The following is a 19,783-nucleotide window of genomic DNA, read 5'->3' as shown; positions in this document are numbered from 1 at the left end:
TGTACCAGCCTCTCTGAGAAGAGCTTCTCGGGGTCCACTCGTACAATCCACTCGTTTCCCCCCCCTCCCCTTTCATTTCCCGAGGTGTGAGAATTCTCCAGGCATTCCTGGCACCAGGCAACGGTTATAAATCAGGTTAAAGTTTATACAAAGAGGACCAGGCAAGAAATTGGATACTTAGGACACATAGGAAAAGAACTAAATGTGACAACTCCAAATCCTCACACACACACCCCCACACACACACACTTCTTCCACGAAGAATGGCAGATACATGGATCTGAAAACCCTTCCTATTTTGGGAAGTTGTCTGGATAAACAAAAAAAATCCGGTCAAGAGAAACAGTGGCTCTAAGCCACTGACAAAGTTTTACCTTGTGTATAGTGGACATGTATAGCACTCTCGTGCTAAATGTTTAAGAAATATTCTTTGTCCGATCTTTGGGGGAGCTTTTATTTTGGCCGGATATAATTTTTTTTTTTCTGTTAAGGAAGAGTACATTAAGTTCCTATGCATAAAATAATTTGGTCCAGGCCATTTTCGGAGTAAATAGAAGCAGTTTCACACATTCTCTTGCAATGCCCTTGTATACAATTGGGTGACCTAAATTAATAATATCTCTCTTGACCGACAATCGTTCTGGTGCGGAGGAGATTTTTGCCCCCTCCAAATGGACAAATCACCAAGTATCTCCAGAAGGGTCATGATATTTGTTGAAATTGCTATTGCTGTTAGACATTTAATTGGCTCTGAGTCTTGGCTGTTTGTTTCTCCCTCCAGCTGATTTACATTTGATGTATATTTTATTCATCACTTTTTGACTGTTTTTAATATGTGGGCTTCTTTTGGTTCCTATGTTTTGGTCTTGCACCATAAACATCAATAAAATAAAATAAATCAGTGCTCCCTCTCTAATCTATAACGTTGACAAAAGCTTCCACGTATTCTGACATCTTGTTTTACTGCTGTCAGCTAACATCTAACCAGTAATATCATCTGAGGAAATGTTATGACACAAAATAATGATGACAAAATACCTTGCCCAAGGATATAAGATGAGTCTGAAATCTAATAACAGGGATGACTCAGAATTGAAAACTAATTAACAGCTGTAGATGCATATGACCTAACAACCAGGTAGAGCCAAATTGAGTTGAATTTCTCAAATTCTTTTCAGTCCTGTAGTGGCAGTTCCTCCTTTGGGTCACATGACCACAAGGGAAGTAGGAAAGGCATTTGACAGCATTTGGAGTCACTGCTCACTGCTTCTTCCATAGGGATGAATTGGGTTTTGTTTTCCCCTGGATTTTCTCCCCATTGGAAAAAAAAGGGCTCATATGGATTGGGTTGAGTGGTGGAATCCAAATTTCTTTACTACTGGTTCTGTGGTGGGCGTGGCAGGGGAAGGATTCTGTAAAATCTTCATTCCCTATCCACTCTGGGGCCAGCCAGAGGTGGTATTTGCTGGTTCTCCGAACTACTCAAAATTTCTGCTACCGGTTCTCCAGAACCTGTCAGAACCTGCTGGATTTCACCCCTGATTGGGTCCATTTTCAAACATTTTTCTCTTGCCAGATTCTTCCTTTTTCCAGCACCGCCACCACAGTTGATCCCATTCTGTCCATTTTTTGGAGAATTATCACCCTGGTGGATGGAAAGAGTTTCCTTCACATAATTTCTTTCAGGTCATGGTTGTCCCAATGGAGCTTTTTCAAAAGGCAACTGGACTTTTTTTGGTTTTTTGCTTTGAAGACATTTTGCTTTTCATCCAAAAACCTTCAGACTGAATGGTGGGGAATGGAAGGATTTATATTCATTGCAATCACCCGGTCATAGGCACTCTCTGAGAGAGATTGAAGCCATTTGGAAATTTATCTGGGTCCTCAGGCTCACCTGAATGGTGAGAAAATGAGTGTGGAACCTTCTTGGAACTGCTGAAAGGACTGTGTTGTAAACAGGAGGTAGATAGTGTATCCCTCCCCCCCACCAAGGATGGTATTCACTTACCTTCTCTACCAGTTTGCAAATGTGAGCACGCGCGGAGGACTTCCGTGCACGCGTAGAACATCAAAAATGGGACGTGATGATGACTAGGCAGGTAGGCAGAGCCTCCCACAGCTGCCACTACCAGTTTGCCCGAACTGGATAGAACCGGCTGAATGCCCCCACTGCCTCCCCCTCTATTGAGAGAGCGCTGTTTTAATGAGAAGTGAAACATCTTCAAAGAAAAAAAAAATATTCTCTAACATTTCCAACCTTGCGTTGATTGGAAGGAATCCAAAGCATTTGCCGTTCTAAAATATATATTTTTTAAAGAAGTTATCCCTCATCTGCTGCTGCCACCACCTTTTTTTTTGTTATTTGAAAGCCGAGATGGACCTGTGCCACTTGTACTCCATCACTCAATAAATATATACAGTGCTTTTGGTACTTTGGTAATACCAAGATGGTGTCTGTCCCCCTGATCCCTCAGTAGCATAATGTCTTCACTTGATACCCAAAGTAGTTGTTTTTTAATTGGCCATATTATATGATTTCCTCCCCCCCCTCAAGCGAGCTGGCTATTCATCTGTGTCGCATGATTATGTCAATCATGCCAATCATGTCACCTCTCACAAATCATATCATACCATAAACCCGGTTACAAATGTACCGGCAAGTACCTTGTTATATGAAACATCCACCTTTCTGCCTAGCTTTGGATCCGGTGGATGGGAGATATTTGTAAACCAGCAGATACGTTAAGATTCTTTTAGTAACAATAAGGGTGCACATTTGGTATGCATGTGTATTCTCCCTCAGCAGAACAGTCAGTTTTGATTTCTGTGGAACAGCTCTGTGAGTCCCCACCAAGTGGAAGATGATTGACAGAATTAAAAGAGAAAAAGCTGCTCTGTATTTTTCCCTACAGGCATATATAAAACATGCAAAACCTGATGGAGTTGGCACAAGATCATACATTAATACCAATTTACTGGAAGCTTAGCTCCTGTCTCACTGGTGGTGTCTGAACCGGGCATGGCTGAGAATTTTAGTAGCTCTGCAGCTACAATGTTTAGGACAATATTTGAGCGAAGAGTGATCAAATGTATCTCTGAAGTTTATAGTCTGGCTCTAGAGGCTGATAGAGAAATTCACACATTATGCTAAATCATACTGTGTTTTGCTTGGATTTGGCTTAATGCGATGCATAACTAAACTATTGTGTTTCGTAAAGTATATGGAAGGATGGCATTAGAGAGCTGTGGAACAGCTATGTAGGGTAACTGTGTGGTTCTCGGAAAGGTTAAGTTTATATCGCCCCACATTAAATCACTTTTTGGAACTGAAAAAAGAGCTGCTGATCCAGTTCCACAGAGGAATTATTGAGACTGTCATCTGCACCTCTTTAACTGTCTGGTTTGGCTCTGCAACCCAACAAGACAGACACAAACTTCAGAGGATAATTAGAACTGCAGAAAAAACAATGGCTACCAACCTGCCTTCCATTGAGGACCTGTATACTGCACGAGTCAAAAAGAGGGCTGTAAAAATATTAAAGACCCCTCACATCCTGGACATAAACTGTTTCAACTCCTACCCTCAAAATGATGCTATAGAGCACTGCACACCAGAACAACTAGACACAAGGACAGTTTTTCCCCGAATGCCATCACTCTGCTAAACAAATAATTTCCTCAACACTGTCAAACTATTTACTAAGTTTGCACTACTATTAATCTTCTCATCGTTCCCATCACCCATCTCCTCCCGCTTATGACTGTATGACTGTAACCTTGTTGCTGGTATCCATACGATTTATATTGATATATTTTCCTGATTGCTTATTTGTAACCTAAGTCTATCATTAAGTGTTGTACCTTATGATTCTTGATGAACGTATCTTTTCTTTTATGTACACCAAGAGCGTATGCACCAAGACAAATTCCTTGTGTGTCCAATCACACTTGGCCAATAAAAATTCTATTCTATTCTAAAAAAGAAACTGGAGTATTTCGCTAACCCAAGAGGTATCATAATAGTCAACCCAATAAAGCTTCTCTTAGTATGGACAGGATGATAATCAGAAGTTTAAAAGCTCTGAAGTCAAACCCTAAGCTTTGATGAACAAATTGATCAAATATCCCTTTGCCATTTTTTTCTATTTTGTGGATACACTTATTTTGGATAGATTTACAACCCCACACAACCTCAGTAATAAATCCAGGGGTCAGTCTTTTGCTTCTTAAACCTTTTGCTTCTTAAACCTGTTTTTCTGTCTCATATGTTGAGAAATTCAGTGGCTTTAAAGATGAAGCTCTAACTCGGAGACAATCCATGTGATAAATATTGGTGTCTGGTCCCTCCTTTGGCACTTGCTGTTTTCTTTCCCCATACTTAATTTTTTAACCATTCTATTAATGCAATTGAAGCTGGCCTTTTGAAGAATAAACATGATGACACCAGCATCCTTTTATTTTAAAGTGTGCACCTGGGTACCATAAAGACATTTGAAGGGGGGAAAAAAACTATGATCAGGTGCTATAAGACAGATGGTGAGAATCATCTTGAGGGCAAGCAGAATTTCTGAGGAGATTTTTTTGAGCTTTCTGGGGCAGACCATATCTCCATCCTGGGAATCAGATGGGTTCTGTGGACCCTATTTTGAGAGTGTTCCCATGGCATTTATCAAAGATTCACATAAGTTTACCAGCCTCCAAAAAAAAAAGAAATAAATAAAATCATCCAAATCTGATCTGGCAGTAAGATGATAGGCCACGTCTCCTCAGGCTGAACTGGCTATTCTGACCCAGCCAGTTCCCCAAACACGACAAACCCTCTGAGGTGAACTCGAAATATTCCTTTATTAGGAGTGCCGGCAGCCCCGGCAAAACATTTCTCTCACAGGCTAACAAGTCTGTCCGGCAGAGAGATGAATAGTTGTCTGCCACACCTTTCTGTCTCTGCCCCCTGCCTTTTATCCTCCGGGAGTCCTCCGGGAGTAGGGCGGTATAGAAATTTGATAAATAAATAAATAAATCCCCAGAGCTAGGGTGGGGCTTCGCTAGCAGCGGTGGCTCTTCCATCCCAAGGACCAGCCCATAGATTTCCACTGCTCTCCTCTCCTCTGCCTTCTGCACATCTGCGTGTCAGGCACTGAACCCAGCTGTTCCTTCTCTTCTTCATCAGCCACCTCCAGACCTGGGGACTATTGACTCTCCATCTGAGGGCTGACAGATGGACCAGGCTCTGCCTCTGTCTCCCTCTGTACCAGCTCCATTCCCTCTTCCTCCTCAGAGCTCCCAGGTTGCCCTGATGCTGACTCTGACTCCCACACCTCCTCCTCCTCCTCTGATTTGGCTGCTGGAGGGGCCGGCGACTGACAGGCCACAACACATGCTTGAGTGAGCAAATAAACCTTCACTCCTCTAAGTCCGTGATGGCGAACCTATGGCACCCGTGCCACAGGTGGCACGTGGAGCCATATCTGTGGGCACGTGAGCGTTGCCATAGCTCAGCTCCAGCACACATGTGCACACTGGCCATCTGATTTTCAGGCCTTCTGGGCCCACCGGAAGTCGGGAAATGGGCTGTTTCCAGCCTCCAGAGGGCCTCGGGGATGGGGGGGAAGGCTGTTTTGGCCCTCCCCAGGCTCCTAGAAAGCCTCTGGAGCCTGGGGAGAGTGAAAAATGGGCCTACCTGGCCCACCATGCCATCACGTGCCAAGAGCGGGAGGGGGAGTCACACACACATGCACAGGGGGGGTGGGACACATTGAATTATGGGTGTGGGCACACGTGAGAGACACCCCCCCATTCTCCCCGCTTTTGGCACGCGACGGCAAAAAGGTTAGCCATCACTGCTCTAGGTAATATATTGCTTTCCAATGTCAATCACATTTGAATACACTTCATAGTTATGTTATGCCTACTCTTCTGGAAACAGACTGCTTTTTCAACAACATCCACTTTTATAGCTGAGTTGTAATCATAAATGAATATCAGCTTAGCCTCCTCTTATCTATATTTATTGTGGAATTGCTCAGTAAATAACACTCCTTTTGCCTTCGTTTGTTGCTTTTTGAAATGAAACTTCTTTATTGAAGATAGTTAAATTATTGGAATTGCAACTATTCAGAGGATGAGAGAAAGGAAGGAAAATAAAATTACTGATAATTGGACTTCATATATTGGCACCAAAGTAGATGCGATAGGAACAGGCTTGCATGCACTTCTTTTCTTTCAGTTTTACAAAGCTCCAGATGAACAGATCTCTGCCTTAAAAAAACAGCAACACATAATAATATTGGGAACAACACCAATGGGTTATTTAAAACCAGCAATTGAACAAGGTCCAGCTAAGAGCTGAACCAAATGAGTTTGTCAACATTCTCTTCCGTATTACTCCTTCTGCAAATGCTGCTTATTCTCTCCTCACTATTCACTGAATAAATTAAAATTCGTCTTCAGTGCCCATTCCACGTCTCTCTAAATTACCAATAGTTCTGTGGAACTGGAAAGTAGCAGAAAAAAACTTTTTCACTGTGGTTTTTTTTTCACTTAAAAAAAAGAGGATATTCTATTAGGTAATATGCATGCTCTTAATTAGAGATACAGATAGAAAGATAGATATGGGTAAATGATAGATAGATAGATAGATAGATAGATAGATAGATAGATAGATAGATAGATATAAATAGAATAGATGATAGATAGATAGATAGATAGATAGATAGATAGATAGATAGATAGATAGAAGATAGATTTTATTTATTTATATCCCACCTTTAATGTTTTTTAAAATAAAAGAAAGCAGTGAGCACACCCAACACATCTTCCTCCTCCTATTTGCTTCACAACAACCTTGTGATAGAGGTTGGCCTGAGAGAGAGAGTACCTGGCCCAAAGTCCCTCAGCTGGCTTTCATGGCACTTGAATTCACAGTGTCCCACTTTCTAGCTTGGTGCCTTAACCGATAGATAGATAGATAGATAGATAGATAGATAGATAGATAGATAGATAGGTAGGTAGGTAGGTAGGTAGGTAGGTAGGTAGGTAGGTAGGTAGATACTGTATTTTTTGGAGTATAAGACACACCTTTTTCCCCCCTAAAAGGGGGTGAAAATTTAGGTGTGTCTTATACACTGAATGTAGCCCTGCCCACCCACTGGCCCCCACCCCTTGGCCTCTGCCTCCCAGCAGTTTACCTCCTTGCAGCAAGCAGCAAGAAGAAACAGCTCGTTTCAGCTTCAGCACAGCCTAATTAGCACAAGTTGATTGGATCGGCCTCCCAACTCTCAGCTGTTTTGCTCTCAGCTGTTTTGCCCGGGCCTCTGCTGCTTGCTGCAAGGAAGTAAATTGCTGGGAGCAGATTTTTTTTTCTTGTGCTAATCAAGCGATGCTGAAAATGAAAATGAAAGTAAAGCAGGCTGTTTGCTGTTTGCTGCAACGAGGCAAAATTGCTGGGAGGCAGAGGCAGAGGCAGATTTCTTTTTCTTCTTTTCCTCACCAAAAAAGATAGGTGCATCTTATAGTCCAGAGCGTCTTATACTCTGAAAAATATGGCAGATAGATAGACAGACAGACAGACAGTCAAATTTGCTCTTGTCCTAATAACCTTATACTAACTGAATCATCCCTTGAGTATTCACTTGTCTGTAACTCCTGACATCTGCCTTGAATTCCATCATGCTCTGCTTTCAGGTTTTTCTTCCTTTTTTATAAATCGGCTGTTCCCAAAAGGGCAGCTTTCAGAAAATCTTAATAATATTAAAAAACAGACATAAATGCTTTTATTAATTTTTTTTAAAAAAATACCGATGTAGTCATTCCATTAAAGAGATTAAAAGAAACTTGCTTGGGAAAGCACATTGGAAATCAGACTTTGCTGCTGTTGGGAGACAACCCAAGTCTTTTGAGCTGCTGCTAGCATCTTCCCGAAAGATATCTGTAGGGGTGGGTGATGGGATGCTTGCCTGCACTATTTCATTTTTTTTATACAGATGAGATGGTGTATGAGTGGAAGGGATGATTGAGCTTCATTTGATAACTGGAAGGAATCTGAGTTGGACAGAATCCATGCCACAATCTTATGGTATGGGAAGTATGCAAATCTTTATTTTAGGAGATATAATGGCTTGCTGTACTTGCTTTTGAAGGATCATTTCCAAACTACTCCTACTGAGAGTTAAAGGGAGAATCTAATAAAAACATTCCAACTTTGCTTAGCTTGAGCTATGATTTAAATAAAAATAGAAAGGATACTATATTTCTTGCTGCAAAGACAAAATCCAGATGTCTGCTAATTTCAAGTAAATGCCATAACTGAGGTCTGTTCAACATTGATCTCCTCTATATATATTCTTCTTCCAGTTCCCAATTTTAGTTAGAAGATGGATAGGTGTTTTATATATATATTGTGATGGATGTCAAAAATGGGCCAAAGTTTCCATCTTGCTGATGCATGGCACACAAATCCTCAGGTTGAGCATTGACTTTTCAAGTGAATGGCTTAGAAGGTAGATGCAGATATGTCATGTCATTCTAAAATGTGAAATACTGCCAGTACCATAATATCAATACACTATCTATGTTTGAAAAGAACAACATACATATCATGATGTCCACCATACAAATTTAGGTGTCTGTATCAGATTTCAAGACCAAATTTATAACTGCATCATGCGGACATTCAGATATCATCATGACTTGATAAAAATGCCTATGCTGACTAGCACTTGATCTCAATATGTACAATATCCTTTACATGCCAGTACTCTAAGATAGCCCATTGTCAAGCATGCAAAGTTGGAAATGATTGATGTTATGTTGTCTAAATGAGGTCAAGTGGTAGGTGACTGTAGTTATTGTTTTGCAATTGTATACGTTGTTGTATTTTGTTTTAAAGTTGTCCTTATGGTAGTAGAAATGGTAATAAATGACACCTAATTTGGAGAACATCTAGTTAATGTTAAAGAATAAGATTCATACAGAAAAATCTAAACTAGAAAATTGGAAAGCAATTTTAATTTTCTTGCTTTGAATATTATACCTAGGTCCTAGCCCTAGAACTCATTTGTCTGTCTTCCATAGCCCTTCTCCTTCTCCTTCTCCTTCTCCTTCTCCTTCTCCTTCTCCTTCTCCTTCTCCTTCTCTTTCTCCTTCTCCTTCTCCTTCTCCTTCTCCTTCTCCTTCCCCTTCCCCTTCCCCTTCTCCTTCTCCTTCTCCTTCTCCTCCTCCTCCTCCTCTTCTTCTTCTCCTTCTCCTCCTCCTCCTCCTCCTCCTCCTCTCCTTGTTCTCCTTGTTTTCCTTCTTCTCCTTCTCCTTCTCCTTCTCCTTCTCCTTCTCCTTCTCCTTCTCTTTCTCCTTCTCCTTCTCCTTCTCCTTCTCCTTCTCCTTCCCCTTCCCCTTCCCCTTCTCCTTCTCCTTCTCCTTCTCCTCCTCCTCCTCCTCTTCTTCTTCTCCTTCTCCTCCTCCTCCTCCTCCTCCTCCTCCTCTCCTTGTTCTCCTTGTTTTCCTTCTTCTCCTTCTCCTTCTCCTTCTCCTTCTCCTTCTCCTTCTCCTTCTCCTTCTCCTTCTCCTTCTCCTTCTCCTTCTCCTTCCTCTTCCTCTTCTTCTTCTTCTTCCTCTTCCTCTTCTTCTTCCTCTTCTTCTTCTTCTTCCTGGAATAGCTTGAGGAAGAACCACTACATTCAGGACTCTGCTAGATCTAATGAGGTTGGTTGCTAGGTGTTGCGGGTGATGTCACTTGAAATCTAACCTCAGAAATGAATGCTTGTACAGAGCAAGAATCAGGTCAAAACCTCTTCTCCCTTGTTCCAGAGAGCAGGACAGACCGTAATGGATTTGCAATAAGGGAAGACAGATTCTGATTGAAAAACATTCCAGCAGAAAGAACACTTTGACATTGAAACTAATTAACCAGAGAAGTCCTGGGCTGCAGTCAGTGTGTTTAAACAGAGGCTGGACAGCCATCTGCCAGGGATGGTTTAATTTTGGATTATTGCACTATCCAGGAAGTTGAACTTGATGGTTGCAGTGGCTCCTTCTAACTCTAGATTGTGTGGCTTTAACCAATGGAAAACACAAGCATTTCATGAACATTGTGAAATAAAGTTTAAACAGCTTGAGTCATGTCCCTTGAATAAGACGAATGATGTTGAATGCTACTTCTGCCTAACTTTGTTGTTGTTGCTTAGAGAACATTATAAAAACCTATGGACCACATCTGAGTGGGAGTAACTGCTTTTCTTATAATTCACTCTTCTATAGCCATTACCCCTATACATAAGCTGTAATGATAGGTTTGATCATCTGTTTCCATGGAAATATTTGCAATGCCACAAACCCCAGTAAATGTGCTTATTGGAGTGATTAGATTCAGTGTATACAGAAGCAGAATATTTTCCGCTGCATATTTTGCAAAGGAAATAGATTTACAAAATCCATGGAAGGTGGTTGGGGGTGAGGGTGGGGAATCACGTCAATAGAGAAGGAGGAAGGGAAAGACAAATAGCAACTTCAACAAGTCAAGATTGTGCAGAGCGACTTCTAAAAAGTAAACTCTTTTATACAATTGCTGATTGGGCAAACTTCTATGGTTTCCAAATAATGCTGTGCCCTGCCTGCTCTTTGTTTCCTGAATTAGCATGGCGGGTCATCTTATCCAAACCATGCCAAGGTGTTGTCAACGTGATGCATTGATATTGCCCAAAGTATATTAATAATATCTGTGATCCAGATAGCATTGCAATTGATCTGGCAAGAAGGAAGTACTTAAAAGCTAAAGTTAAAAGCTGATGGTTAGGGTCAGCTAGGGAGTCTCTACTTATGTTCTCACAGCTGGTCCAACTCACAGTGCAGTTGCTGTGTCTAGGAACAGACACTACTCAGTGGAGGCATTGTAATTATGGAACTTCTCCCCAGGAAATGTATAGTTCCTCCTTACATATCTCATTTTTAACTGGACAGCCAGTTGGTTGTCACTTGTAAAATTTGGACTGAGTGGTTCACATTACGTCCAATCTCAGTCAAGGAATTCATCAGATGAATCAGTTGGATCGATCACTCGAGCTTCATAAATGTGCTGTTGTAAAGTTCATAGAAAGAAGATCCCCCTTGAAATCTCCTTCAAGTTCTGCAGAAAAGGCAAGATATAAATATAACAAAGTTCTTTTGTACTGTTGTCAAGAAACAAGATGCCAGTGTAGTCACCTGGAGCCAAATTTATCTCCAGGCATCTTTTTCTTTTAATCTCTGCCTTGATGTGAGGATTACTATCTACTGAGGGTTTCAGGGATTGCAATAAATGCATAGATGTTTCATGTACTTATGAATTCTTAAAAAGTTTTCTAACCCATGCTAACCCATAACAGTTGACAGCACCTAGTCAACCTTGGCACCTATCTTCAAGGTCAGAACTGATTAGTTCTTGAATGGAAAGTCCTGTAGTTACAAAACAGACTGATGTATTGAAAAATACCCTGGAAGAAGACAGTCACAAACTATCTTATTTTATGGCAGGTGAAGTCACTTTTTGTACTAAAAAATGATTTAAAGCACATTTCAACAGGGTAATGTAAAAACTTTATTATTATTATTAGCACATGGCATTGTTTCATTAGCCAGAAGACCATAATGCTATTGCAGAGTAGTAGTTTGGCTTGCCAAGGTACCAGGCCTGTTATAGGACATACTTGTGCGCCTCCCAAGATGTGTCACAGGAGGGTAAGCTGACTTTGCACCAGAGGAAAAAGATGAGCAGCTCTTCCTGCAGCATCACCCAAGGCTCACTATCTTTTGGGAGCTGCCTCACAACCAGGAAGATTCAGAGCTGTCAGGAATCTGACTGCCTGTACAGAGCACCAACTCATCTTCCCACCAAAGTGGTACCTATCTATCTACTTGCATAAAACATGCTTTTGAACTGCTAGATGGACAGAAGCTGGGGAGAGTGACAAGAGTTCACCCTGCTACATGGTGCTAGGTTTTGAACCACCGGAGCGTCATTAAACCACTGAGCCACCACACCTCCAATTAACAACTGAGAGCAGTTTAAACACTCAAGGAATTACACAAACTTAGTATAAACTTTTCACACCTTGTGAAAAGTAGTAAGATATGATATTCCTCAATCCTCTTAGTAGATATTTACAAAACCTGTAGGTTTGTAAGGCCAGAGGACTCCTGAAAGCCTTACAGATAATCTAGGCGGAAAGACAAATAAGCAGTGGGACTTAAAAATAAAAAAGACGATAAGCATTTCTTCTTTTATCTAAGGCCAAACAAGAAAGACAGAGCAGATATAAGATATAATGTTGTGATTTTCCTTTTGTTCTTAGTAAAGTGGATTTATGAATTTAAGGGCTGGATGTTCCAGCTATGACTATATAGCAGAGGAAGTATTTACTCTTTCTTCTCATTGTAGATGCCACTGCAATTAATAGAGAAATTCTTGCTTGGCTCAATAAACTTCCAGAATGATCGTTAAAATATCCAATCTATTCTATCCACATTGCAATGGAGCTCCTTATCACAGTCACATTACTATCCTGTTATTCTGTTTAGTGCCCTCAGACCACTTTACCTCCTCCCTTTTATATTCTCCCTTTAATGAGTCATTAGTAAACTTTTTTTCCAGTTGAAACCCAACTTTTTTCTTTAATGATTCCTTGAAAGTAAGAGAGTTGATAGTGTTACACAGAGAGTGACTTACAGGCTCTGGATTTCATAATTATGGGTATGGCAAAGAAAACATACACTCTTTATGGAAATCCTCTTGAGGCTGTAGTTCTCTATTAAACATCAGATTTTATAACTCTGGGGATATTTTCAGGAATGGAAGCTTGCTGTTCTACTCATTTCTTTAATCTTTTTTTTTCTCGACAAAATTAAATTAGAACTGCGGAAAAAACAATGACTACCAACCTGCCTTCCATTGAGGACTGTATACTGCACGAGTCAAAAAGAGGGCTGTGAAAATATTTACAGACTCCTCGCATCCTGGACATAAATTGTTTCAACTTCTACCCTCAAAACGATGCTATAGAGCAGTGCACACCAGAACAAGTAGACACAAGGACAGTTTTTTCCCGAACACCATCACTCTGCTAAACAAATAATTCCCTCAACACTGTCAAACTGTTCACTAAGTCTACATTACTTTTTAATCTTCTCATCGTTCCTATCACCCATTTCCTCCCACTTAGGATTGTATGACTGTAACCTTGTTGCTGGTATCCTTAAGATTTATATTGACTGTTTCTCTGTGACTATCATTAAGTGTTGTACCTTACGATTCTTGACGAATGCATCTTTTCTTTTATGTACACTGAAAGCGTATGCACCAAGACAAATTCCTTGTGTGCCCAATCACACTTGGCCAATAAAGAATTCTATTCTATTCTATTCTAAAATAAAGTAAGACGTGTGTGTAGTCTGAAAACGTGAAGCATACCGAGAGGGGGGCTTTCCCAAGTGGTGACTTTTTCACTCATCCGGTCTTGATTATGCCAGAGAGGGGGCAAGAAAAGATGAGAGCCCACAAAATAATAATAAAAAAAAAATCAGATGAAACCAGAGCTGTGTACGAAGTATTTGTTCAGCACTCCAGTTTGCTGATGCTTAAATGATCTGATACTGTTACAAAGCATTGATTTCTTTGCTGAGGTTTTAAAAATAATTTCATAATAACTTAGGACTTGCCAGCTAGGCTTTTCTTAAGACGAGCTAATCAAAGATCAAAAGAAGAATTCTCTTCAAGGGGAAATTCTTCCCTTTGCCAATTAATTTAGATAAGGAAGGTGAGAGTAGCTAACAATGGGAAATTTAATCCAACCCTAGAGATTTCTCACCATTCTGTTTTCCCTGTCTGAGGTGCGGCAATCTACATAGATGGCAGAATCTGCATGACTGGAGACCTGTCAAAGGGTACTTACTGCTATAGACTGTCTGTCCAGATTTTGGTATCCAGCTATAGTAGCCCCCATCTTAGGTCTCTACTACTTAAACTTTCGAGAAGGCGAAATAAATAGCATGTTGGGAAATCCCCAGCCAGGCAAGGAGCAGGGATCATGTGGGGAGTTAGCCTTTGAGTCCTTGTGTAGCCACAAGAGACTGAGGGTTGACCCTCCATTAAATTCCATCTTTTGTTCCCAAGGGAAGGTGAGCAGCCTGGGGAGATCCTTGTACTATAGGTAAGATAAAGGTAAAGGTTCCCCTCACACATACGTGTTAGTCATTCCCGACTCTAGAGGGTGGTGCACATAAAAAATGCAAGTAGAAAAATAGGGACCACCTTTGGTGGGAAGGTAACAGCATTCCATGCATCTTTGGCGCTAAGTCATGCCAGCCACATGACCATGGAGATGTCTTCGGACAGTGCTGGCTCTTCGGCTTTGAAACGGAGATCAGCACCGCCCCCTAGAGTCGGGAACAACTAGCACATATGTCCGAGGGGAACCTTTACCTTTACCTTATCTTACTTCTGTATGTGGGAAGACAAAAAGACATGTTATTTCTTACATTAGGATACACTATATTTATTTCTTAGCTTTCATTCTACCTTTCATTCAGGAACTCAAGAAATTGTACAGAATACTATTTTCTCTCACAACAGACCCACAACTTAGATTGTGGTGGGAGAGTGTCTGATTCAAAGTCACCCAGGGAGCTTGCATGACTGAAGATGGAATAGAATGTCAGTTTTCCTGTTCCTAATCTAACACCATAACTGCTATATCACACCGACTCTTAGCACAACATAATTTAATGTCATGCAAGCTCAGATTTCTTTCATGCAGAGTCAAATCTTATTCTTAACAAAATGATTTACTTATGTGTTCAAACATTTATAAACAACCTACAGTACTTCAAAAGAAGTGCCAACAACTAATCTTATTATTCCTGCTTGGAAAAAAAAATAAAATGTATGTCTACTCACTTACCTGGGAAAGAGTCACATTGAGTGTCCTACTATAGGTACAAGCCTGCATTCAGATTTTCCACGAAGAAATATTTCCAATGAGATTATATTTATATTTATTTTTAATTTAAGAACTGGAGCAAACATACCTTTCTCATTTTATATCCAGGCCATCCTGCATTATTGTAAATTAATTTCAAACCAGATAATGTGATATTAAGGGACATGGTGGCTCAGTGACTAAGACGATGAGCTTGTTGATCAGAAGGTCAGCAGTTCAGTGGTTCGAATCCCTAGTGCCGTGTAATGGGGTGAGCTCCCATTACTTCTCCCAACTTCTGTCAACCTAGCAGTTTGAAAGCACATAAAAAATGCAAGTAGAAAAATAGGGATCACCTTTGGTGGGAAGGTAACAGCGTTCCATGAGCCTTTGGCATTTAGTCATGCCGGCCACATGACCACAGAGACGTCTTCGGGCAGTGCTGGCTCTTCAGCTTTGAAACGGAGATGAGTACCGCCCCCTAGAGTCAGGAACAACTAGCACATATGTGCGAGGGGAACCTTTACCTTTTAATGTGATATTTGAGATAGTTTGCTCAAGTATCTTTTTTGGCTTTCTTCTTCGATAACAATAGTCTCATTGTTGCAGTGCTTCAACAAAAGAGAGAGAAAATTGGGCTATTTTATTCCCTATCATTGGGAAAGGACCAGGAAAATTTGGGCAGCTAATGAATGTTTTGTTTTATAAGTAGTTGTATGCAGGGGTGGGTTCTACTTACCTTTACTACCGGTTCGCAGATCAACTTTGATGCTGTCCAGGTCAGTGGGTGGAGCCTCCCGCTGGTTTTACTACTAGTTCTTGCAAACCGGTCTGAACCGGGGACAATCCATCACTGGTTGTATGTTGTTTTTGTCAACTATCAGTAACAATGGAAACAAGTAAAGAAAAAGTTCCTCAGACTGGGAGTAATGAACAATTTTCTACTGGAAGACTGGCAGTGCAAACCCATAAAAACTCCCTGGATATTTTAATCAATAGAATTCTAGCCTTAAAATGTCATTGTTGCAGCTCACATCACTTTGTCTGCCTCCAAGGCAGCCTGGGGTAATAAGCCAGAATGAACTGGTGGCTTTCATGTCCCTTCTTATGTTTAGTTGTCTCTGGAGTATTCTTAACTAGCAATAGTTAATTCTGAAGCATTAATACTGCTGGACCATTCAGTTTCAATCTGATGAAAAAAATAACTTATTCTCAACATTTATTTTCAAGGAGAAGGTATTTTCAGGAGAGTGTAGTTTCTTGTACTAACTGAGTTACAGGCTTGATAGTTTATAAATGAAGATCCTGGCTTTTGTTGAATATTTCTAGTAGCATGGAGTCTGCCCCATCTCTGAATTTCCTATGCTTCTTTTCTGCCCCAGAAAACTTCATAAATTAGAACAGTAGATAGAATAATTAATCACTGGAACTGCTTGCCTCCAGACGTTGTGGATGCTCCATCATGGAGGTTATTAAGAAGAGATTGGATAACCTTTTGTCTGAAATAGTATAGGGTCTCCTGCTTGAGTGGGTGTTTGGACTAGAAGACCTCTAAGTCAGGGGTGGGTTCTACTTACCTTTACTACCGGTTTGCAACGGGATCGCGCGCATGCGTGAGCATCGCTCGTGTGCGCACCTTGTTTCTGTGCATGCGCAGATCGCCAATGATGACATCCAGGGTGGTGGGCGGGGCCTCCCACCGGTTTTACTACCAGTTCTTGTGAACCGGTCTGAACCGGGGGCAATCCACCACTGTTCCAAGTCCCTTGCAACTCTATTATTCTGTTAGGTGACAATCCTTCACGTTGAGCTGCCAAATATTTACAAGAAAGGTATGTTTGCTCCAGTTCTTAAATTAAAAGTATCCAGGGGAAGGATACTGCAAAATCCCCATTCCCTCCCCACTCCTGGGGAAGGATACTGCAAAATCCCCATTCCCATCCCACTACAGGGGAAGGATACTGCAAAATCCCTATTTCCTCCCCACTCCTGGGGGAAGAATATTGCAAAATCTCCATTTCCACCCCACTCTGGGGCCAGCCAGAGGTGATATTTGCCAGTTCTCTGAACTGCTTAAAATTTCCACTACCGGTTCTCCAGAATGTGTCAGAACCTGCTGGATTTCACCCCTGTTCCAGATGCCTTATGGGTGAGGAAGCCTTGAAATTATCCTTAGTGATATATACTCCCATATATGTACAAAGAATAAAACAATACCAGATCAACTTCTATTTCTTTTTTCAAGAATTGTTGCATCTTGAATGTTGTTAATGTTAGCAGATTAGCTGGGAGATTGCTGTTCCATATTGTGTGAGCCATGAATAATTAAGATTCATGGAAGTGAATCTAGAAAAAAAATTGCTGTACCTTGAGACATCAGCTACCTTCATTCTATGAATTTCCTAAATTGCTTTAGGCAAGTTAAAGCCTCTTATCCTGGACATCAACTTGTATTTTTTTTTTAGCTTGTTTGTTTGTGAAGAGATCAGAAAAAGACATTTCTTATAGTTTTTCTAAAATGTTGTATTCAGTTTGATTTCAAATAACTCCGTTGCACCTGAAGAGTTAGGTTTCACATCTCCCAGTTTATTTCATTGCTTCTTTATTTTATTATTCCTTTTCCCCTCCTTCATTTAAAAACATTTTTGGTAACATGTAGATTTTAAAATAACTATTATAACCTCTCCAGATAATTTCACTTATTATGGAGATTAGAAATACAATACTACTGCTAACAACTGTAATAATAAACTAAAGCATTTGCATGCTTCAGTTTAGAAATGCGGAGTAGCTTTCAAATGGGACAAACACAACAACTATTAAGGCACTAAAGGTAAAGATTCCCCTTGCACATATGTGCTAGTCGTTCCTGACTCTAGGGGCGGTGCTTATCTCCGTTTCAAAGCCGAAGAGCCAGGGCTGCCTGAAGACATCTCTGTGGTCATGTGGCCAGCAAGACTAAACGCCAAAGGCGCACGGAACACTGTTCCCTTCCCACCAAAGGTGGTTCCTATTTTTCTACTTGCATTTTTAAAGTGCTTTCGAACTGCTAGGTTGGCAGAAGCTGGGACAAGTAATGGGAGCTCACCCCGTTATGCTGCACTAGGGATTCGAACCACTGAACTGCCGACCTTTCGGTCGACAAGCTCAGCCTCTTAGCCACTGAGCCACCACGTTCCATCTAGGACTACATTAAGGCACTAGACAGCCCCATTCCCAGTATTAGAATGTAAAAAATGTGATTTCAAAAAGAGGAGGGACAGGGGAGGGATGAGAAAAAAGCAATGCTGGGCATTAAAGGTAGAGGTTTCCCTGTCTAGTGATGTCTGACTGTAGGGCACAGACAGTACTTTGCATGCTTTTGAACTGCTGGATGGGCAGGAGCTGGGGAAGGAATGAGAGTACATCCCGTTGCTCAGTGCTTGGGTCTCAAACCCAGGTCAGAATCTTTAATCACTGAGCCATCACTACTATTTATAATTTATTCCTTATTATCCTTCTCTTATTGGTATCATTATTGTGATTATATTACTTTATTGTTTGTATGTATACCAAGAGCTTATTCATCGGAGACAAATTCCTTGTGTGTCCAATTATATGTGGCAATACAGGATTCTATGCCTATGCCTATGCCTATGCCTACTCTACTCTACTCTACTCTACTCTACTCTACTCTACTCTACTCTACTCTACTCTACTCTACTCTACTCTACTCTACTCTACTCTACATTCTATTCTATGGTATTTTATTGTATTCTATGGTATTTTATTGTATTCTATTGTATCCTATCCTATCCTATCCTATCCTATCCTATCCTATCCTATCCTATCCTATCCTATTCCAATTCCCACGCCCATGCCCACTCCCATTCCACTCCACTTCACTCTACATTCTATTCTATTCTATTCTATTCTATTCTATTCTATTCTATTCTATTCTATTCTATTCTATTCTATTCTATTCCCACTCCCACTCCCACTCCCACTCCCACTCCCACTCCCACTCCCACTCTACTCTACTCTACTCTACTCCTTGAGGTGACCAGCTAAGGTGATGAAATTTAGGTAGCTGAATGATAGAGGAAAGAAAAATAGGGAAAAAAATAGTTGAAATCAAGCAATGAGTTAATCCTTTTGAGACTAACATGGATTGAGATAAGGCTACAATGGATGGTAGAGATCAGAAAAATCAAGTTGTTAAATGCAACCACAAGACTGAAACCTCAACTTAAAAAAAAAAAACAACTACTATGATTGACTATGCCTCTGTCTGTGTATCTACCACTAAATTAGCATTGTGCTGCTCTGGAAATTTAGCACCCCCAAAAGTGGAAGTGGATCTCAACAATTGGATAATGAATTGAATAGAAGTGCTACATATTTTCAGGCATTTTAACCCCTACTTCTCTTTTACTAAGCGGCTGGTATAGTTTAATTAGCAGTTCACCATGCCTGTGAAAATCCCTCAAGTCTGTTGACTTTGTGTTTCACTCCCGCTGAGAAAAATCATAGGATGGCTGTTTTATCTGGCAGTGCACGAGAGGTCCCCTGGGTCAGAACAAAGGAAACTAAAGTTCCAAACATGCTATCTCAAAAGACTGCAGTAAGAGAGAGAAAAGGAGCATCAACATCACCACAAAAAAAGAGGGATATTAAACCCCATGGTGATTCTGAAATAGACTCTTGATTTTCATCCGAATAATTTTAAGCTTCTTGTCGCAGAAGTCTTGAATTTCTGTAATTGGGGCTTCCTTTTCCAGTAGAAGTTTCTCACTTGTTTTTTTTCTTTGTAAAGGCCTCAGTCTGAATAGATTGAAAGCATTGGGAGATGAAAGAGTAAA

Source organism: Pituophis catenifer, unplaced genomic scaffold (assembly GCF_029215685.1).
Source record: "Pituophis catenifer annectens isolate HBS135680 unplaced genomic scaffold, rPitCat1.0.hap2 SCAF_13, whole genome shotgun sequence".
Classification (NCBI taxonomy): Eukaryota; Metazoa; Chordata; class Lepidosauria; order Squamata; family Colubridae; genus Pituophis; species Pituophis catenifer.
This window is presented reverse-complemented; position numbering follows the sequence as displayed.